General features: G+C 40.0%; 1 protein-coding gene across 12 annotated transcripts in view; it reads right to left on the reverse strand.

Annotated features, from left to right (window-relative positions):
• The window catches only part of TRAPPC9 (trafficking protein particle complex 9), a 450,420-nt gene that overhangs the window by 10,429 nt on the left and 418,608 nt on the right, over positions 1 to 21,383 (reverse strand). The window lies entirely within an intron of this gene.

Genomic DNA, 21,383 nt, shown 5'->3' on the forward strand with positions numbered 1-21,383 from the left:
GGGACTGTTAATTCTGGGAGAGAAAACCCAGTGCTGTGCTGTTGTGCAGGGCACCTACTTGGGAAAAAAACAGCTCATGAGGGTCTGATGTCTGTCCACAGCTGTTGAAAGAGCTATGAAAAAAACACAATTATGATCTATACACAGGCACCAGAAGATATCTTTTTAACCTCCTCACTTGAAGGCCAAAGCTACAGACCATTCCTCATGGTTCTGCAAATCAACAGCACTAGGTGAAGGGAAATACAAACAGGAACCATCAATACAAACAACAGCTAGAGAGATCCAGGGCTGGAGGCTCATGTTCATCTGTTACAGCCAGAATAAATCCTTCTGTGTGGAGGTGAGCTTTTGGAGCAGGACAGACATTGGCAGAATTTGCAATGTAATACATAAATTAAAATACTGATTATAAGGAAAAGAGGGATTTGAAAATTATACTGGAGTACTACAAGCTTATTCACTCCTTGCACTTTAAATCACTCTGGGATTTCTATTTTTAATTTTCTACTTTTCTTTCCCTTACTGGGACAGCAGAAAATATAAAGCCTCTAAATTGGTTACTGCTGGGACAATGACAGCTGGAGTAATGTGTCCATTAACCTTGCCCATTTGCTTATACAGAACCAAAATGTTTCATTATCAACACACTATGAAATTGCCAGTCCAATTCCCTGCTCTGAAAGGGATCCCAGTTGGGCAGCATTACTGTATTTTTCAGACGAGGGTTATCTCCAATGCACTATTAATACAGGAACATTTCTATTTCACTATGGGTTCATGTTCAGAGATAAGAGAAAGCCCTGGGCACATGTAAGAAAGCATCCTTTGTGTGAATACCTATCCCCACAATCTCATATGCCCATGAGGCATTTCCATCACTCCTGCTCCTCCTTAGATGCTTGCCTTTTGACATATATCATATTATTCCTCTGCATTGGATTTACATTAGTAATATCCTCTCTTCAAGGAAAGATACTATTTTTATGCTTCAGGAGTTTTCACAGGAAAAAAAAAATACACCAAAGGGATATTTTTTAACTTAGTTTTGTTTTGTTGCCTTGGACAAAAAGTGCAAAATGATGCATGTTCTTGTGATGCCCTTTAGCCTGGCAAACTGAACAAGCCTCAACGCGGCCACTGGATAAAAAATAAACTAAAGTTATTGCCAAAGAAGAAAAAAGTTCAGAAAGGAACATTTATTCCAGAGGTCAGGCCAGCAAAGCTGAGGTACCGAGATGAAAACCTCTCCTTGACCAAAGCTGCCCAAATGCAGCAGTATCAGACATGAGAGGTTTGGCAAAAAGAGCACAAAAAACCCTTCAGTGTTCAAGCTGAAGCTATCCAAAACCAGTGTTGGTGTCCCAGTTGGAACAGCCCCTGTTCCAAAATCTTTTTTTTTTTTTTTTTTTTTTTTTTTTTACAATTAGAACAGTGTTGAGAAGTCCTGGAGTGCTGTGTCCAGTTCTGGGCTCCTCATTGCAAGAGAGACGGGGACACACTGGAGAGACTCCAATGCAGGGTCATGAGGAGGATTAAGGGACTGGAGCATCTCTCCCATGAGGACAGGATGTGAGCACTGGCACTGCTCAGGCTGGGGAAGACTCCAGGGGATTTCAGCAACACAGATGAACACCTGGAGGGAGGGTGCAAAGAGGACAGAGCCAGGCTCTTTGACTCAGTGCTGCCCAGTGGCAGGATCAATGTGCACACACTGAAACACAGGAGTTTCCCTCTGACCATCAGAGGGAAATTTCTTTACTGTGAAGGTGGCCCAGCACTGGCACAGGTTGCCCAGGGAGGTTATGGAGTCTCCATCCCTGGAGATACTCAAAAGCCATCTGCACATGGTCCAAGTGGCTTTAGGTGGCCCTGTTTGAACAGGGACGGGACCATGTGATTTCCAGAGGTCCCTGCCCATCTCTGTGATTCTCTGAAAGGAAGTGACAATCACCACTGTATCTTAGGGAAAGGCTAGAAAGCCTTTATGGCATTGGATTTCTCCTGCAGCAGCACACTCCAATGCCATGGGCTGTCCTGCCCAACATGATCAATCTGCTTCTTGCAGTATTGCCCTAAGATCATGGAGGTGAAGTTGGGGTTATAATGGTATCCCATTATCAGGGATTAACTGACTTGGGTTTCCCAAAACACAAAGAATGTGTGTCTGTGGATAACCTTTATGCTTCCCCCATCTCCTGGAACAAAGCTGAAGTCCAGTTGCTTCCCTCAAAAGCAGCGCATTTATATCAACTCATTGCTTTACATCAGTTCATGTTTCCAAGCTTCTCCCTGCAAGGTGACTCCTTTCATTAACCAAAAAAAACCCAACAAAACAAAACCAACACATTTGTTTTCAGCTTCCTCCACCCAGTGGGTTTTACTGCTGTGCAAAGGGTTAGATCCTCAGTCCAGCACAAACCTTTGGAAATACTCCCTAAGCTTAGTGGATGAATCTATATTTTCAAGCTGCTCATCAATTGCCTTTTAACTTCAATGGTCTGCTGTAGGAATTGTAAATGAACCCTTTGCCCTCTATCTCTACCTTTGTATCTAATAATAGCTCAGAGCATTTCTTTCTAATATCTTCATGAGAAAATAGAAAATCCAAACAAAAGGGAAGCATTGAAGTCTGGCTCAACCAGATTAATTTTTTTTCTCATTCAAAAAAAAAAAATTCTTTTAGATTGATTTAAAAGTGTGTGCGTGTGTGTGTGTGTGTGTGTGTGCACATGTTTGTGTACATATTGAGAGATAATTTCCTTCCTTCCCAGAACACACTTCCCTCCTGCAGTACCAGAGCCAAGGATCTCAATGAGATGTCAGATGAGAGAGCACACATGGCTGGCGTGCAAAATACTATGGAAAGGAGTGTTTAAAAACAGCCCCCTTTCATCAGGGAGAACAGCTTGGTTTGACAGGCAGCTTTACTCCCTTCCTGACACAGAAAACATCTCATGGACCATACGGATTTGCTTTAATATTTTCATCCATGAGCAGAGGAAAAGCCATGTGCACAGGGTCCCGTTTCTGCAGATTCAGCTCCCTCACACAGATGGCATATAAAAGCTGAGACTGCTCACACCACTGCTGTGAGAGTGAATCATTACTGGCTTCAGAGTACAGGAGCTCTGAATCAGAAGATGCAGTCAGTAGCACAGAAATCAGTCGTGGCTGTATCTCCATCCTACAAAGATTCAGATACGAGAGAAACACCACTTGAGAAAATTAGAAGGACCAAGTTTAATTCCAACTGCATATATAAATTGTATTTTAAAAGTGGCAGCATAAAATCTGGATGACACAAGGGGGGGGGAGCATAAAGACCTAGCAATCTCCCAGACTCCTTTAATTAAATGTTAAATCATTTTTGAAATAATGCAACAAGCCAATAGAATACTGTCCTCCCCACCCCTTTTCTTGTTCATTTACCTACAATGCCCACTTGTGTTGGCATCCTTGGGTGCCAAAATTACCCTGCAATGCCTGACAGCCATGAAAAAAGGACAGACATTGTCTCTGCCACACAATAATGAACAGGCACCGGGCCTGTTTTTCCTCTAGGACCTTCCCTAAGTGATTATTGTATCAAGGGAGAAAATGTTATCCAACACATTTTGGAAGGGGGAGGATGAGGCTGCTACAACCACTGAGAAGGGTGATTGGAAAGCCTTGCTTTTTCATTGACAGCCTTTGCCAAGCCTTTTAGGATCTCCATGAATTAATCTTTAAGATGGAAAAACTGCTTCATGGCCCAGCTGATGGGTGATGCTTATTGCCAGCACAGGAAGTCTGTGAAAGACCATTATGTAAAAATAATATATCAGTATTCTTATAATGTCTTTCTTTCAGGACCTCAGAACTCTCAAGAAAAAGGAATTAATGTTACTATCAGGAAGACAGTGACTCTTCCACAAGAAAACATCATTTACCATCACCTGCCAGGTGCACTTCTGTCTACATCACCCAAAGGATCTGCTTGGAAATGAACCCCAAACATTAATAACATTTTGTGTTATTTACTCTGCTCATATTAACACACAGTAAGTTGTTCTTGCCACTTTGTCAAGTTCCCATGCAAGAACTCATTGGTCTCCCTGTATATCAAGAGTCCTGAGTCATGGCTAATTGCATTTTCACACCAAAGTCCCTCTTTGCCTCTGTCCAACTTTAATTTTGGAAAGCCACACACAAATACATTTAATCCCAGTGGAAATGCATATTCCAGCAATGTTTTCTCCCCTCACTCATTTTTTAGTTGATTTAAAAAAAAAAAAAAAGGCTGCAGAGAAAGGCAGGGTGGTTTTGCTGATCTTTACAGGGCATGGATGGAGAAATTTCCCTTTGGATATTTCCCTTTAAACTGGACGTTGAGTCCCCAGCTGATGCACTTGCACTGGCCTCTGCCATTCTCTGCAGCTGGGAACTTGGCCCAGGACTCTGAGCAAACACCTCACAGAGGAATGGCTTTGCACAAACAAGGTGGCCAACAAAACTCAAGGCATGAGATGCCCAGATGAGTAAATACTGCTCACATAAAAGAAAAAGCAGAAAATCAAGAAAATCAAGTCTTGCCTAGCTTTGCTGCTATAGTTAGGTGTACTCTGTCAATCAACCATTGCAATGGTTAATTAAAAAATACTAATTTTTTAATCATCTTGGTCTGTGAACCAGGAGAGCCATGGACTGGGGAGGGGAGAGGAGCAGCAGTATCCCTGACATCTCTGGATAATGTCCATCAGGTACTCTGATGGAGGAAAGCCAAAGACCCACAGCCCATGATGGAGTTGCTACAATAAAAATCTCATGGAATGATTCAGTTTTTGTGTGCTCAAAAAATTTAAAATGCTGATTAAAATGTCTGCCCAGGCCAGCTTTCCTTCTAAATGCCTTAAAATAACACAGAAAGGCCAGCCATGATGTCTGGAAAAACTTCTCTATATTTCTTATTTTTTCCTTAACCTTTTTTGCAAGAGTATTTGTTCAGGATTTTGCAAGGAACTTAACAATGAAAAGGGAATTATTTTGGAAATATTTTATTTGGAAACAGGTTAAATCAATTCTCTCAATTTCTGATCTTACATTTTATGCAGGTGCAGGAAAAGATCAGAAAGGAGGAAAAAATCTGTACTACAGGCAAACTCTCCGTACAGAGCAGTCTCCACACAAGCAAGTTTCCCATCCCTGCCCTCATGCTCTGTGTCAGGTCAGCAACAGATTTATCAGCCTGGTTTTTGGGGCAGCTCAGAGGAGCAGGTGACATGTGGCATTCTATTGAGACAACAGGACCCCTGGATTTTCCTGTGTTCCTCTAAAGTATGAAGGTAAACACTGTTTCTGTTTTCCCTCTTTGCACTTGTTCTCTCTAATGTAGACCAGTTTCCTTTCATTTTCCAAACCATTCCTGCAAATGATTTGCACACAGAGAGGCAGATTTGGTTACATTCACTTGTGCATGATGAGGTCCTGCAGCCCTGTCAGAGCTGAATACATCCATACAAAAGATATTTCTATGAATATAGAAACTGTGCTCCCTGTCACTTTCATCAGGAAAATGCTGAATGGTTATTGAATAACACAAGATCCTCTTAGCTACTTGCATTAAACCTTCTGTCTATGATTTGGACCTGCTCCCTGCACCAAACCTGAACATCTTAATTTGGAATAACATCCTCATATTCATTCACTGTTATACTGACACAATAGTGAGGCAAATCCAGCCCCTGCTGAACTCCCCTGCAGTCAGCAGTTCCAGAGCACAGAGGTATACAGATGTTTGTGTTGTAACAGCTTCAAACTACACAGATATCTCACCTTGTCAACCACTGCTAGTCCTGTCCTAAAAACTGCCTTTATACTCAGAGCCTGCTTCTCCAAACCCCCTGTGGACCTGAAGAGTTCAGCTCCTCTTTGGGTCAAGGCCTTTGGACAGTGATGAATGAAAAATACAGAAAAGGATATGAACAAACTATTGCAGCTTCCTGCAAGTACCAACAACCCAGAGACCTTCAGCCAACATCGGGGCATGAACCAGAAAACAGGAAAGTTGGCAGAGGATGGGATAACTGGACATGAATATAGGCTGGTGAAAGAGGCAATTGCTTTCACAAGACCTCTGAGCTGCCCCGTTCCTGGCAGACTTCCCATTCCCAAACATTTTAGAATTAAATTAAGGACTTTTTTTTTTTTTTTGCAACAAAAGCAATTAAAAACAAAAACACATTTAAAATATAGCTCTAGCAACAATAAGCAATTAGTGTTTGATAATTGTCCGTGTCTTCCTATTTAATCACTCTTTTGCAGTGCCCAGTATGCTGATGACAGATCCCAACTGGTCCCATTATCTTCCTTGCCAAATTGCTCCCAGTTTGTGTCTGCTCTTAACTCTGTGATGGCAAGGGGCTGAAGATGCTGCAGCATCCCCTGGGACGTGCTTGCAAAAGGATTCCTCAACCTTGTCATTTGCCCTGAGTAAGATTTCTTCCTCCAAATCAGAGCAATGTTTATGTCCAATTTTAAACTCCAAGACACGTGAGCAGCATTCAGTTTTAGCACTACTTGATCTTGGCCATGAACATCTAAATGTGGTACAACCTTCTTCCATTAACTCCAAAAAAGAGGGTCACGCTGGCTGAGGAGGGAAGCATGAACGTGACTCTGGGGTTTGACTGCCTCCAGCTTCTACTTGGGATCTTAAAACCTGAATGCACTTTAACCACAGATTTATTTCAGAAATGTGTCAGTTCAGTTTAACCTCCCTGATTTTGGTGGGAGTTATTTTACTTCACACATGCCTTTTATGACAGACATTTCTCCTTCCTTAAGAAACTGCTGGCACATGGATGGCACCTGCTTGTCTCATCCTCTGGCAGCCAAGATAACCTGTGATTTGGTGCTTTGCCCAATTTGCTATCAAGTGAAAAATCACTTCAGAGTTTATTCTGCTTGTGCCCAGTCCTAATCTAAATGCACAAGGGCAGAACCCTAAGATTTTAAGATGCTCAAAGCTCTGTGTTTTCCAGTAAGCCTGAGCTCCTTTTGACTTATTTTAAAATATTCCATGACATGGCCCCAGCTTGCTGAAATAGTCTCATTTATGAACATGGGCCAACCCTTTTTTGTCTGTTAATCACAAGCAGGTTTGACAAAATTTCTTTTTATTATATGCTACACAGACTGGAGGTCAGGCTGGCATACAGCGGGTGCTTTGTGTTTGAAATTTCACAAGCCTGGGATTTGCATGTTATTTTAAGTTATTGAAAACTTCATTTCTATAGCTTGTCTGTGTCAGGACTACTTTCAGAGCATTATAATCCAGCCCTGTTGGGGGAAAAAAAAAGGAGAGGGAAAAAAGCCCTATAACACATTTAAACAAAACTAAAACCTATCAGGAAGAACAATATAACACTGGTTTTGGTATATTGGCAGTTTTGTGCAAAACCTCTGCAGGAACTGAACTGAATCATAGAATACCCTGAATTAGAAGGGAACACACAAGGATCATTGATTCCAACTTCAGGGTCTGCACAGGACAAACCTAAAAATCACACCATGACATAACTTAACCTATAGTTCACTGAAAGAAAATCACCTCTTTCCTCACTGGTTGCTTAATGAGACTTTAAATTTTCTCCTTTTTTTCCTGCCATTCTGCAGTGATGGATGTTGGACAAACCTCTCCTTCAGTAGAAGAGATCGTGAAAAGCCTCATTCCAACTTTGTCAGAGTGTCTGACTTGTGGCTGCAAAAGTTAATGGTAAAAAAGGAGCCTATAGCACTTTGTGCTGTTTTGGGAGCATGTCTCAACCTCAAAGCAGGTTTAGTCTAGACAATGGATGGATTGCAGACCTCCAGGGAGTGTTACCTGCTCTAAAATCAGTGACAAGGGTGGTGATTGTGGCACGTTTGCCATGGAGATGGCAGTGAACTACAACTGCTCACAAGAGAAGTAATGCCTATTTAACAGCAGAGACAGAAAACTAGGCTGCTGTACTCAATTTTGAGCATGCGAAGCCCAATATGTGAGTTCAGTTACACAGCTTACTTATCCAAAATATCATGGAATTAGGCAATATAGAAGTGGATTTTTTTTCCCTGCATTTTCTACCATTTCAAGTGAAAACAGTATTTCCTGTGTTACCCAAACAACAAGCACACAGTAGTGCTCTGGATTCTCACAGAGGGAACACCTTACACCTCCCCCAGAGGGAGTTGGGTTTTTTTTTTTAAGTTGCTGGTTAAACTAATCCTATGTGCAGTATAATTGTCTTGTTTGAAGCCTGTAGGAAGAGATCTCTGAGGTAATGTCCAAAGCAGAAGGAACTCAAATGCAGGTGAGAAGAGAGATGAGACAGCAGTATCTCCATGCCCAGATGTACAAAGACACCAGTGCAAGATGCTTTAAGTAAAAAAAAAAAAGTTATACTGACTATTTGAAGAAAAAATTGTGGGTCTGTGACTCATTTTCCATACCTGTCTTTTAAAAAACCCATGAGACACTGCATGAGATGTCCAGGCCATAAGAATTTTTGTGTCTTCACAGATCAGTCACAGCCTGGTACGAGATAATGTATAACCCCCCATTAACAGGCAGGTAGATGATTTACCACATTTCAGTGGCTGTGTAAACATGAGCAGGAGGACACTAAGCCTCACAGGCCTCCTTTAGCCCAGCCATGACTGAAATGCACCGAGCTGAGCTAAATGAGGGCATCAAACAAGGCCAGGCACAGACACAGCCATCGTGGTGCTCTGTGCAGGACAGGGGTCACCTGTGGGTACCAGACCACCTGTGCCCAATGTCCACACCCTGAGGGTGCCCATTAAAATGAACATATTCTCCATGAAGTTTCTTTGAATTTCACTCACAGTGTATCTCAGTCTGATGACTCTTAATTGTTTCACTCGCCAATGGATTGTCTTATATTTTTCCCATTTTCCCTGTGTATGATTAGTTGTATGTATGAAATGTATGTATGTATGAAAAGTTCACTTTTGCATTAAGGCATGAGACAATAATCCAGGCAGGTGCAAGCTGGAAGCTCTCAAATCCTTCTATAACTTCTTTATTCTGGTTGCATCCTGCTTCTATATCATGACCTGTCTCAAGATCCAATTTGAATGCACAGAAGAACTGCAGTAATAGATATGTGTAGATGGAAGTTTCCAGTCATCCTCTGTGACACAAATCCATATTTTTCCTTGCTAGATTGGATATGAACACTCAAATAACAATCAAGCTTAGAGAAAACAAGAAATCTTTAAACCTAGAGTCATCAAACCAAACTACTTTTGGCTTTTCTCGGAGATATTTCTGTTAATAATTTACTACTTCTAAAACTGAACATGCTCAAAACCTAGCTCCTGAATTTTTCATGAAGTCCTTTTCTCCCCATACCTGTCTTAATTTCAGAAATAAAATCAGATTCCTTCCTGCCAATCTCAGCTTTCACTTTGACTTGATATCCTCTCATGACTCATACCTCCACAGCCTGTGATTAAATCCTGATGCCAGTTTCTAGAGAACTCCAAAACTGACCTTTTTGCTCTGCCTACACTGCCAAGCCCTCCTCTGAGATCTAACTGGATTATACACCTTAAAAATTAAAGTCACTTCATCTCTGCTTTTGAGACCTTCAAACTTTCTATTCTCCTGAAGCCCTTGCACCAAATATCATCCTCTAGGTTCATGACCTGGCTGTGTGCACGTGGCACCTTGCATGGATCTCATTCCCAGCTTTCCAGATATGGCAGTAAAGCTCAGCCCAGGCTAAATTCCCACATAATGACCCCATCTCTTCCTGTGCCAGCAGAAACCCATTGCTGAGGTCACACAGCTCTAACCACAGAAACCTGGTGATTGCTGCAGAGGTGGCAAATTGTGCTCACTGCTACCTGTGGGCTGCAAGCTGTGTGCAAAACTTCTTCTCTCTCATCACTCTGTTATATAATTTTTTCCTATTCCTCCTCCCTGCTCACCTTTTTTTTTTACATATACCATATATTTATTTATAGCATACAACAAAGACATACACAAATTTACATGTGTGTGTATATTTCTATATCTATATATATCTATATCTATATAAATATTAATATAAATATTATAACTATAACTATAACTATAACTATAACTATAACTATAACTAACTACAACTATAACTAAATATAAATATAAATATAAATATAAATATAAATATAAATATAAATATAAATATAAATATAAATATAAATATAAATATAAATATAAATATGTGATATAGATATAGATATACATAGATTATATAGATGCTATAGATATAGATATAGATTAGAAATAGATATGAATATAGATGATATAGATATAAAATGCTGGACTATAAGCACTCAGGGACAAAGACTATAATCTCTTAGGGACCACAATACTCATGCCCCTAAGAGCTTAGCAGAACAATTCGTATGGCACCTAGATACAGACCTATTTTCCTTGGATGTGAAGAGGCACTGCTAGAGAATCAGAAACAATTAAGTAAAAAAAACCCACCCAAACCTAATCCTAAATAAATAAAAAAAATTCTGTATTGATGTATTTCAGATCTCAGATCTGGTGGGGCAAGGAAGTGAGCACTGCACCAGCTTTCCATGTGGGGATACTGAAACATTTTAGAGAGAAGTTAACCTGGCCTGGGAAGTGAAGTAAGGAATTCTCACTAAGCAGAAATGAACTAATAAACTACCAAAAAGAACTAAGAGGAAGGTGACTTCCAGAAGATAGAGAAAAACATATTAGTTGTAAGTTTTCAAAATCCCCATGCTGGCTCACTGAGGTACCTGCTTCTTACAGGAATAACTCTTACACTAAACCAAAGGTAAAGCCTGAGGATTTACAGGACATGCAGGAAGAGTGTAAAGGGAATAAAAGAAAACCCAAGCACAAGGAAAAGTAAATTGAAATAAAAATAATGCTGTTTAAAAGAGAATTCTCTGAGAAAGGTCTTAAAGTAAGAGCCAAGAAATCCTTTCTTTCCCATCCCTGCATTTTGAGTGAAAGGAAACCTCAAATATCAGCACAACAGAGTGCACAGAGGATGAAAATTTTGTGTTTAAATAAAACTGCAAATATGACATTGTGGAAAGAGAAGAAAAGAAACACTGAGTTCAGCTAGACAGAGTAAAAAATTAAATCCTCTCCATAACCAAGACTGCAAGGCATGCCTTGGGCTTCATCTGTCAAGGGCTGCAAAGCATTCCTGCAAACCCCTCTCCTTTCCATTGACAACCCGGGTGCCAAAACCTTTTTCCATGCTCAAACCCTGCAACTGTGCTCCAGCCTGGAGAGCTGCTGGGGAAATGAGCAATGAGCAGGTGTCAAATTCCGTCCTTTTATCTCTGGCTTTAAAAGACAGACACAATTATGTGCAAATCAGCGTAGTGCGCCAGCTGATTAATTCCCTTTTCTAAGAATTATTTTCCCAAGGCTCTGTGCATAGGCCAGCCAGAGTTATCAGCTCATCTGCAGACACAGTATGGTGGCTGCTCCACCTTCTAGACCCATGGACGTAGAAAGAGAGATGAGAAATTACTAATTCCTCACCCTCCATGTCAGGCAAAGAGCCCTGCATCGTCTGACAAGGCCTCTCCGGTACAATCTTTGCCTGGTTTCTGTATTTTGAGATTATGCGGGTACATTTGATACACGTTAGTAGAATGCCTGGGAAATGAAATGAGATTGTAAAGTACAGGAAGTTGAGAAAGTTGAAAAAACTAAAGGTGAAAGTCTTCAAAATTCAGTGTATGGAAAGACTTTATGGCTTCTTCACTCTACCTCTGAAGTCACGTATCGTTCTGTGATTTTACACATGAAGTGCAAAGAACTGCATCGTGTTTCAACCTCCAAAACAGGAACAGAAAATCCTCCCAAGCCCTATCACCTGCAGAGACCAGATTTTTAACTTTATAAAAAATCCATGGATTTACATTAGCTAGGGGTCTGGCAAGTGATTTTTACTTAGCCATGCTGGAAAATAGAGTTGGGGGTTTTAAATTAAAAGAAAAAAAAGAAAGAAAAACAAAAAACAAATATAAAAGAAAAATAGCTTTTGATGGTTTGAACTGACCTAAGAAAGGAAGTTAGCCATATCATATCAAAAGGAAATTTTCCTTGCAGTCTTAATACAAAGCCTGAGTATATTTCCAGGGATCCTGGTTGCCAGCCCAGCCCCAGAAGTTGTGCCCCTGGGAGGGCAGTATTAAATAAAGCTCCTGATGCCATCTACATCAGTGCTGCTGTCTGCATGAGCACAGCTCCAAACTGTGCATGTGGGATACCCCTCAGTGCTAACTTATCACCCTTACATCCAAACCAAGAGAGGCTTTATATGCATCCTCATTATGCAAAGAGGCAAAGAGGACATGAGAGAGGATCATTTTGTCCTGATCCTTTCTAAACAAAAGTAGAAGTTTTCCGTGCCCGGAAAGTATTTTCCAGATTTTTTCAGGTCTCTAGCAACAGTTTAGCCTATGATTTTCCAAAAATATCTTTGAAGTAAGAGAGTGGAGAGAAGCTCATGAGTTGCTTGGAAAGTATATAAAGCAAACAGTGACATGCAATGGAAACTGTTCCCAAGAGCATTTGGACTTCAGCAAGTACACGGCGCTGGGAGTTAACCACTCTATTATGTGGGTTGTCTTTTCCAGCATTAATTTGTGAAAAAGTCCATCTTTTACACACTTGCAATCCAAACAAAAGAACAAATTAAGAGAACCAAGCACAGAAACCATGCTGGGCAATGGAGCGCTGCAGACAAACGCTGCCAGTAATCTATATTCACATTGTATTGCTTGAACTGACCCAGAATTAACTATGGCTGCCCTCTCCTGGAAAACTCTCAGGAACAAATGAAGTTCTCTCATCCATTTCCATTAATGGCATTAGCATGCTTGGTGGCAAGACCACAGCAGAACAACTGGATAATCAGCTACAAGGAAGCAGAAACAAGCAACAATGGAATGGAACTGTTTCTCCACAGAGGTCCTGAACAGATATTCCAGTCCCTCTTGTAAACCAGGGATACAACTGAGCTCACCAGAGAATGCAAACTGTGTTTCCTGGCTTTAGGTTTTAAAATGGATGTCAAATTTCAGGATGGGAGTAGGAAGAAAACAACTTGCAGTCAATTTATAGAAGTTCTTCATATTCAGACATCTGAGAGCTTTAGGAAACTTCATTGGAAATCTTGATCTCCTTGAGGTTCACTGATCAAATACAACATGAACCCACGAGCTCCAAGGGACTAAGTGCTGGCACCAGGCTCAGCAGATCATCCTGCTGGTATGTCTTTGTGCACATCTAGAGAGCTCCTGCTTCACTCTTCAAATAAAGATGGAATTTCCAGAACAAATGAGGATGGGCAAGGATGTTACTATGAGTCAGCAAAATATCCTGACCCATAGTCTCATTCCTGCTAGAATGCAGGAAGGGTGCAGGTGGTTTCAGCCTCCTACCCACAGCTACATAATCACCAATTAGGAAACCATTCACAGACCTTTCCTCTGAAGGCATTTTTTGGTTGACCTCATTCAGTAAGAATCTCTTAAAATCCCTTCTGAGAAACAATGGCATAGGATGATAATTTTGGAAGACCACTGGCCAAATCCAAGTTATTACTTCTTCCATAAAGGTATCACTGAGTCATATCTCATGTTAAGAGCACAGAATTACATGTTAATATTCTAGAAACATGGTGAGATTTCATTAGATTTAGTTATCAAATTGATACTATACTCAATAGAGTATAACTGATCAAAACAAATGAAAGGAAAGGAAAACCAGAGGTAAAGAATTAATAACCTTCATGAGAGGTTTGACTTTGAAAGTATTTTAAAAATTGCATCAATCTTAAACATCCATCAGAGTAGAATAATCTGTTAAATGAAGCATTTCAAAACTACAAAGTTCAATTCAAGCATTTTAGAAGCTCAGTAGTAAATGTTTACAAATGTAGGGTTTTGCTAAATTTTCTTCATTATTTTCCTCTTTATCCACGTTGTTCCTTCTGCATTTGCCTCTGACAGCATCTACAGTGCACCAGGCCCTACATGAAAACAGGCAAAATCTGTGCCCTTAAATAATCACTGTGTCCATAATGACCAGAGAAATCTCCATGTATGCAATGAGGCTTTTCAATTGCTGCATTCAATCTCCCTCAACGAAAAGTAGCTGTAATAGGAGGCAGATGCTCCCCAACAAGTCTGCCAGCTGTTGAAGCCATATCCAGATGTTGTGCCCACTGAACTCCAAACACACGACCTTTCAGGAAAGCAGGAACTTGTTCCCTGTCTTAAAAATGCTGAGCCTACATCTTTATCACTATAAAATGCAATAAAGTAACTCTGCTCCTGGGATTCCTTCACAAGTTCAGAACCACAAACCCACAAAACAAAGCACCAAAAATTACAGAAAAATAGAGGAGAATTGTGTTTGACAGGAAAGATCAATTCCAGTTGTCTTTAATAGCCTGAATGATATAAAACTCAGCTGTAGCATCCACCCTCTTGTTTTCCCAATTCTATTTGTTCCTGGGCTCCATTTTTACCTTCCAGAGCATGGCAGCCTCAAGGAAAAAAAAATGCTTTGTATGAGCAAAGGTTTATTTCCTCTGACACTTTTCTTTGAAATCTAATATAAATAAATATCACTATCTTCTCTGTATAAAAGACTAATAAAATTGTTAAATTGCTTGAAAATCAGGCAAGCTTGAGCTACTCTTAAACTAATCTAAGTATTTCTCTAAGAAAAGAAACCCATTTTTGCCACAATGTGCCAATGCTTGTTATTAACAACAATTTGAAAATGAATTATTCTTGAAGGTGTGGCACTAACAGGAACTGAATATTGTCTCACATCAAAGAACAACTACCAGTAAAGACCAGCAGGAGGTCCGCTGGTATTCATAAGTTTTATTTAATTTTTAACATCTCAAAGTCATTCAGCAGAATGGATTGCTGTCTTTACCATCCCAAAGCACCTCATTAAACAAGTCAGTTAATCAAGTATATTCTGCTAATGAGAAAACATGATTAAAAAAAATCCAGAGCAGTGGGAATGAGGAACAAAATTCAGGAGAAGGAAACATCCTTTCAACCCAGAAAAATGCCTGTGGTTCATAAAATGTAAGCTGCAGTTTGGTTAACAAAATATAAGTGATAATTATGTCTTCTGTGAGTAAACAGTAAATAACCTGGTCAAAAATACAGGGGGATACTTTCTGATAGGAGTCATGGGGATAATTTCTGTCCTGCCCACGGTTTGATGGTCCAGACAGGAAGAGTCTTCCAGCTTTATGATAAGATTCTGTAATTAATATACAGGACTGTACACCCTGTATGGCTTTGGAATTTGGGCTATTTGCATTTATTGAAAATTAATATTAGGACATTGCTGAACTCCTGATAGGTATAATTATCCATGTATGCATCCACTAGTTTTACAGGTAATCACACATTCCAGGTATCTGGTTCATTTTTAAGATAGCTAATTGATTACCTATTAGTAATAATTAATAATTGATTAACAGCTGGGAGCTATCTATACATAACAGCTACATCAGACACATTTAACCACAGCAACTTCCTTTGCCCTTTGACTGCACATTTGAGAGTCACTGTAGCATTTCAGATCTTGGGACTTCTCATGCATTCCTTACCCAGCCCTGTCCATAGCTCACTAAATATAGAATTTTCTTCTGAATTATGCCTGTCCAGAAGGACTCCTTCCTATTCCAGTAACAGCTTTTCTGTGCCTAAAAGTAAAAGGTCTGGTAATACCTGGAATATTTCTACCTGATACCAAGATGGAAAAAGGGCTTCATTTGCTCAGTCAGCCTTTCCCCTGCAAATGCAGGAGTATTCCGTGCACATATTTACTCATGCATTGTGAATTCATGGACTCACAATAACCCCAGCAATATATCTAAATATTTGAAAGCAACTGTGGCAGAATCACTTTGGAAAATCCTTCTGAGAATGGTGTGATGTTCATTTTCTTGCAGCCTGCTGAAATATTTACACAAATCTTTGTTCTGTGATGCAATTTGCCTGTTAATAATACTGAGCAGCAATCTACCTTTCCTAGACTTATCAAAATGATCCTAAATACTTGAATCCTGTAATGAGAATATGCATTGTCTGGAACTTTGGACTGTAATGTTCTCTTGGATCATTTGCAAGCGTGGCTCTTTATTGCTTGGCCATGGCATGAAATGCCATCAAAGCCAGCAAACATCATTTTCCTGACTGCCCACTCACCAAGTCCTGGGTAGAACAAAAATATGACACAGGCTTTACTGAGAGCCCTGGAAAACCACCTGCCATCTTTGGCTCTGGGAGCTGAGAAATTTGTCCTTTGCAGTCACAGGAATGGCCTTTCTGTTGAGATTTCCAGGAGAGAAAAATGCAGCTGTTAATTAATAAAACAGCCAAAGTTTATCTGCAAGTTGTTGCACTAATAAGCAGAGCCAGTATTATGATTGCAGCTTTTCCAGCTTCTCTGCTGCCTTGCAGAAAGAGACCTGGAGCAATGAAGGTAACAGTGATTATATGAAGTGTGTCCTAATACTCCTGAAAGAGTTATTATTCAGAAAGATCACTCAGGTTAAGGGGAGATAAAAATTCCTTTCTTCTCCAAAGACTAAAAATTTGTTTACTTGTCTAGTTGCTTTCTCTTACATTTCTCTCCTTTATCTTCACTGCATTGCTGTCATGGGTTTGTTAAATTGGCAGCACCCAAAAGATGCCTCAGGAATAAATGAGTCCCTACTGAAAGCTGGTGTCACACGTCTAACACACCAAAAAGTGGTGATCATGACACAAGACTGTTGATGGGTTCAAAGACAAAGTCTCAAAAGTGGCAAAATAGCCTGGCTTTATGTTCTGGCCCATCACTCTGGTCATATGACCCTGTCTTTGGATCCTGGCCCTGACTGCCTATGTTTCACTGCAAAAAAAAAATCACAGTTGCTACTTAGAATCACAGAATTGTTTTGGTCTGTAAGGCTGTGCCCCAATCTCCATCCATGACCATGGCCTTGGTTTTCCTCACACTCTGCCCTGCTACCAATTGGTCTCAAATGCTCTCCAGCTTCTCCTAAAATACCTGTTACCAAACCCAGCTCTCCAGAAAAGCACATATCTCAAACCAAGAATGAAAATTCAATTTTATCGTATAACTGCTGTCAACACAGCCACACAAAAAAATCTCTTATTCTGCATTCTGCATATTTTGTCTCAGAAAATTTTGTTAACAATAGAAACAACCAGTCTTATTAGTTCTTTAGGGAGCAAGGCAGGGAACAGGCATAGCACTGCTCTCCCCAGCAGGTAAAATTGGAGGACAATCAGAGCTCTGGTGCCTCTCGAGTCTTCTGGAAAAAGCTACAGATGTCTTTTGCTGTGTAGATTTCTCAGGTAATCCTCTACATAAACACAGCAAACTCTCTTCTCTGTAAATTATTTCCAGTCCCACAGAATGAGCTCGATAAAGCAAAGGAGGAGAAACAGCCAAATTTGAGATTGAAAAGACAGGTAATCTCCAACTGTAAGAGGACTATGATTGCTCCATGTAGAGTAATTCTTCTGAATTATCCAGTCTAGTTTCAACCTAAAAATGATGAGACTTCCACCATATCCTGCAGGAAATACCTCCACAGTTCAATAGATCTTACTGTCAAGGCTCCTTCAGTCTCAGTCTAAATGTTCCCATTCTAATTTTACACCATTACTCTTAGTTATAGCCCATATTCTGGCCTCAAAGTAATTCTACTCTCACATGGCGTTGGTGTCCTAATATTTCTATCCTCCTCTACCCTCTGGCAAAGGAAGACATTAGAAAAATACACTAGAATAAATTAAAATTGTCAGAAAAACCAATGAATGCCAGATAATTTTAAGATAAATACAATTAGGGCAGTTAAAAATGGAGGAGAACTATTAGATTACCGAATGCATCCCTGAATACAAGATACCTTAAATTAATCCAATATTAAATGTGATCTAAGACAAAAGGTCAAGAAGAATCTTGCATATCTTCTTTAATTTAGAACTTCCTGGCCTTTATACAATATCTAGAAATGCCAGCAGCACCCGAAGGTGTGTTAATTTATTTCTCAGAAACCCACTTAACTTCTTTCTAAAAAAAATGATGCACTTTGTCTTTCAGCAAACTTATCTCCAGTGGGAAGACCTTGGACAGGACTTAAGTTGCCTGTCAAGCCTGTGCTTTCTCCAAGCTGAGTGGGAAATATTTCTGTGCCTGTCTGCAGTCAGGTACAACTGCTGCATCCAACCTCATTTCAGCTGCAGTTTCAACAAACACACATGGGAATGCAGTACTGGAAGAATATTTGATTGTGTTTGTTTACCAACAGTGTTGATGCCAAGCAGCTCTGCCTGGCAAAAAAAAAAAAAAAAAAGAAAAAAAAAAAGAATTAAATTTGATTTTTAATAATTCCACAGCTGTGATAGGAACTGTGCTACAAGAAATACCATTTCATCATGAGAAGACAGATGGTCTTAATGAAACAGAGACACATCAAAATCTCAAACCTGTAATTCTTGTGAAAGTTATTTTAAAGGGAATAATAAATTTAAATACACATTCCCAAAGTCAGACCATGTACCATGACTGTGATCACCAGCAGTCTCACTTCAGTTTGATGTGGGTTTTTTTGTTGTTGTTTAGCTTTCTTTCTACCTGCATTAGTTCAAGATACAAGGAATTTCACTTTTTTTTCAACATAGCACCCTCAGAGAAGAACAGTAAAGTTGTTCCTAAACTTTTAAACTAATAAATCCCAGTCAATTTCCAAAATATCTAGCAGGCTTCAGTGTGTTCCAGTCTGCATTTACTTTTAAACATTTTTCTGAAAGACTCAAAAATTACTTTGAAAACATCAGACAGCTCAGTCCAGAATGAACTCTGTTCCTTTGAATGACATTGATTCAAATATCTAGACTCAAGAAAGCATTTTCATGTAACAAAACTCTTCATTTTGGGGTCAATTAAAAATAGATTCAGGAGCAAATAAGGTTCTTTAGCAACTTAAACAAAGCAGCAAAAAGCAGACATTGCTAACCACCGAGGGGAAACCAAAGTGTCTCATCTCTTTGCTAAATTACCTTCTCTTATTTCATTAGCAGCCTCTTCAGGCCTGTTGTGTGAGGGACATTTGCTGCCATGTGTAGTGATTTCAGAAAGGATATTTTCACTCTGCTAACCAGGCATGAGGAAGCCAGGCTGTGTTCAGGTGTCCCTTTTTTTGTCACTGGGGTGACTCTGCCCTTTGCTCTGTGAGACCTCACCTTGAGCTCTGGGCTTCCCAGCACGGGAAGGACCCTGCTGGAATGAGCCACCAAGTTGAGGGAGGGATGGAGCACCTCTGCTATGAGGACAGGCTGAGAGAATTGGGATCGCTCAGCCTGGAAAAGAGAAGGATTTGGGGTGATCTAATAGTGGCCCTTTGGTACCTGAAAGGACCTTGCGAGAAAAATGGAGACTTTTTCCAAGGTGATGGAGTAACAGGACAAGGGGGGATGGCTTCAAACTGAAGGAGAGTAGGTTTAGATTAGATATAGAAAGAAATTCTTTCCTGTGAGGGTAGTGAGGCCCTGGCACAGGCTGTCCAAAAAAAAAAAAATGCCCCATCCTGGGAAGTGTTCAAGGCCAGGGAGAGAGCTCTGAGTAACGTGGTCTCATGGAAGGTGTCCCTGCCAATGTCAGGGGATTGGAATGAGGCGATCTTTCAGGTCCCTTCCAATTCAAACCATTTTGTGATTCTGTGTTTTGCTTTGTGCTTCTTTGGCATCTCATTTAAGAGGTCATTGCTTTGCTATTTTGACTTTCAGGCACTATGAACAGCAAGCACTTCAATAACAATACTCTGGTTTTTATGGAAAAAGTAGTGTATACAGAAACAATGATGACACCCTCTACTTGGAAACTGCAGGGAAAGAGATCTGATAGATTATGAATAAGTGAAAAAAAAAGCTTTTATTCATGATGATAAAAGCCTGCAGAGTCCAGAACATCTTTTTCAAAAATTTCTTTTTTCTCAAGATATGTCTGGCAGACTGGAATAGCTGGAACCATATGCCCCAAACAGTATTTGGATTCTCACCAATCTTTGGAAGGTCAAAGGGATCAATTAAGATTTTCAGAATTTTAATCCAGGGCCAATTAAGTTTTGCAGCAAACTCTTAAACCAGGTCTGACCAGCATAATTTGGATATCAATTACAACTCTTTTGATTTGGATTTTGCAAATAGCCTCCTGAGTCATGGGCTGTGTTTAAGAAGCTGCACTCACTGTGTTGCCACACACTGCAGGAAAACACATGACTTTTTTGGTCATTAATTACTAGCCAAGTGATTGCTATTTCATATCAAAGTGAGAATTTAAAAGTCTCTAATATGTGTATGACCTTACAGACTTAGACTTCAAGGAGAATAACTGGCAAAGCCAGATGAGAATGGCAAAGAGAACACAAAGCACTGGGAAGAAACCAGCCACAACTCCATATTTATGACAATATATTTTAGAATCTCAAAAATATTTATTTTCTCTTCAGCTGGAAAGCCAGGTTGAATCCGGTCAAGGGTTTATTATTTATGTTAATAATATGAAAAAAAAAAAAAAAAAGCCCTGCTAATACGCCTCAGCTCTTCCATCCTATATGTCACAGTGACTTCTGTCTGTGAGAAAGAGAATTTTCCTTGAATTTCTTCCTGATCTTTCTTCAGAGAGAAAGGTGCCTGAGCCACTGCCAGCAGACCAAAGCAGAGCTGTGCTGCTGATGTTTGACTCTTCCTCAAGCAGTGTGCACCAGCTTCCCTCCACTCCTGTCTTGCACACAGGCTGAGATTTTGGGGAGCAGAGGAAATCCACTGGGCCCTGGAAATGAGAACAATGTTTTCCATCACCTGCTGGATAAAGGAAAGGCTGCATTGCCTTGGTGTCCTTCTGCAGCATTCTGTATCATTAAATGTTACACCACAAGGACTGGTAAGGGAGAAGCAGATGGCTCATGCCCTTCTGTCTTTTTACCTGTTTTCCAGGGGATGGTTCCCTTTTTATCCTCCTCCTTAGCAAAATAACTGTGTTCTGTCTGTGCCTCAGGATTCAAGTAATTTTTAGATGCTACATCAAGGCACTTACACTAAGTAGCTCATCAAATAAAGGGTTTAACAACTGGTATGAAAAAGGTACCTAAGTATCACTCCAGACTTAGAAGACCAGACTTTGTTTGGTTTTTTTTAATCTTCATAGCAGAAAAGTATCATCTGCTATAATAACAATTATTATTAAGCACAGCTATTAACATTAAAGTAAATTATTTCCTTTGCCTGACTAA

This window comes from Motacilla alba, chromosome 2 (assembly GCF_015832195.1).
Source record: "Motacilla alba alba isolate MOTALB_02 chromosome 2, Motacilla_alba_V1.0_pri, whole genome shotgun sequence".
NCBI classification, from domain to species: domain Eukaryota; kingdom Metazoa; phylum Chordata; class Aves; order Passeriformes; family Motacillidae; genus Motacilla; species Motacilla alba.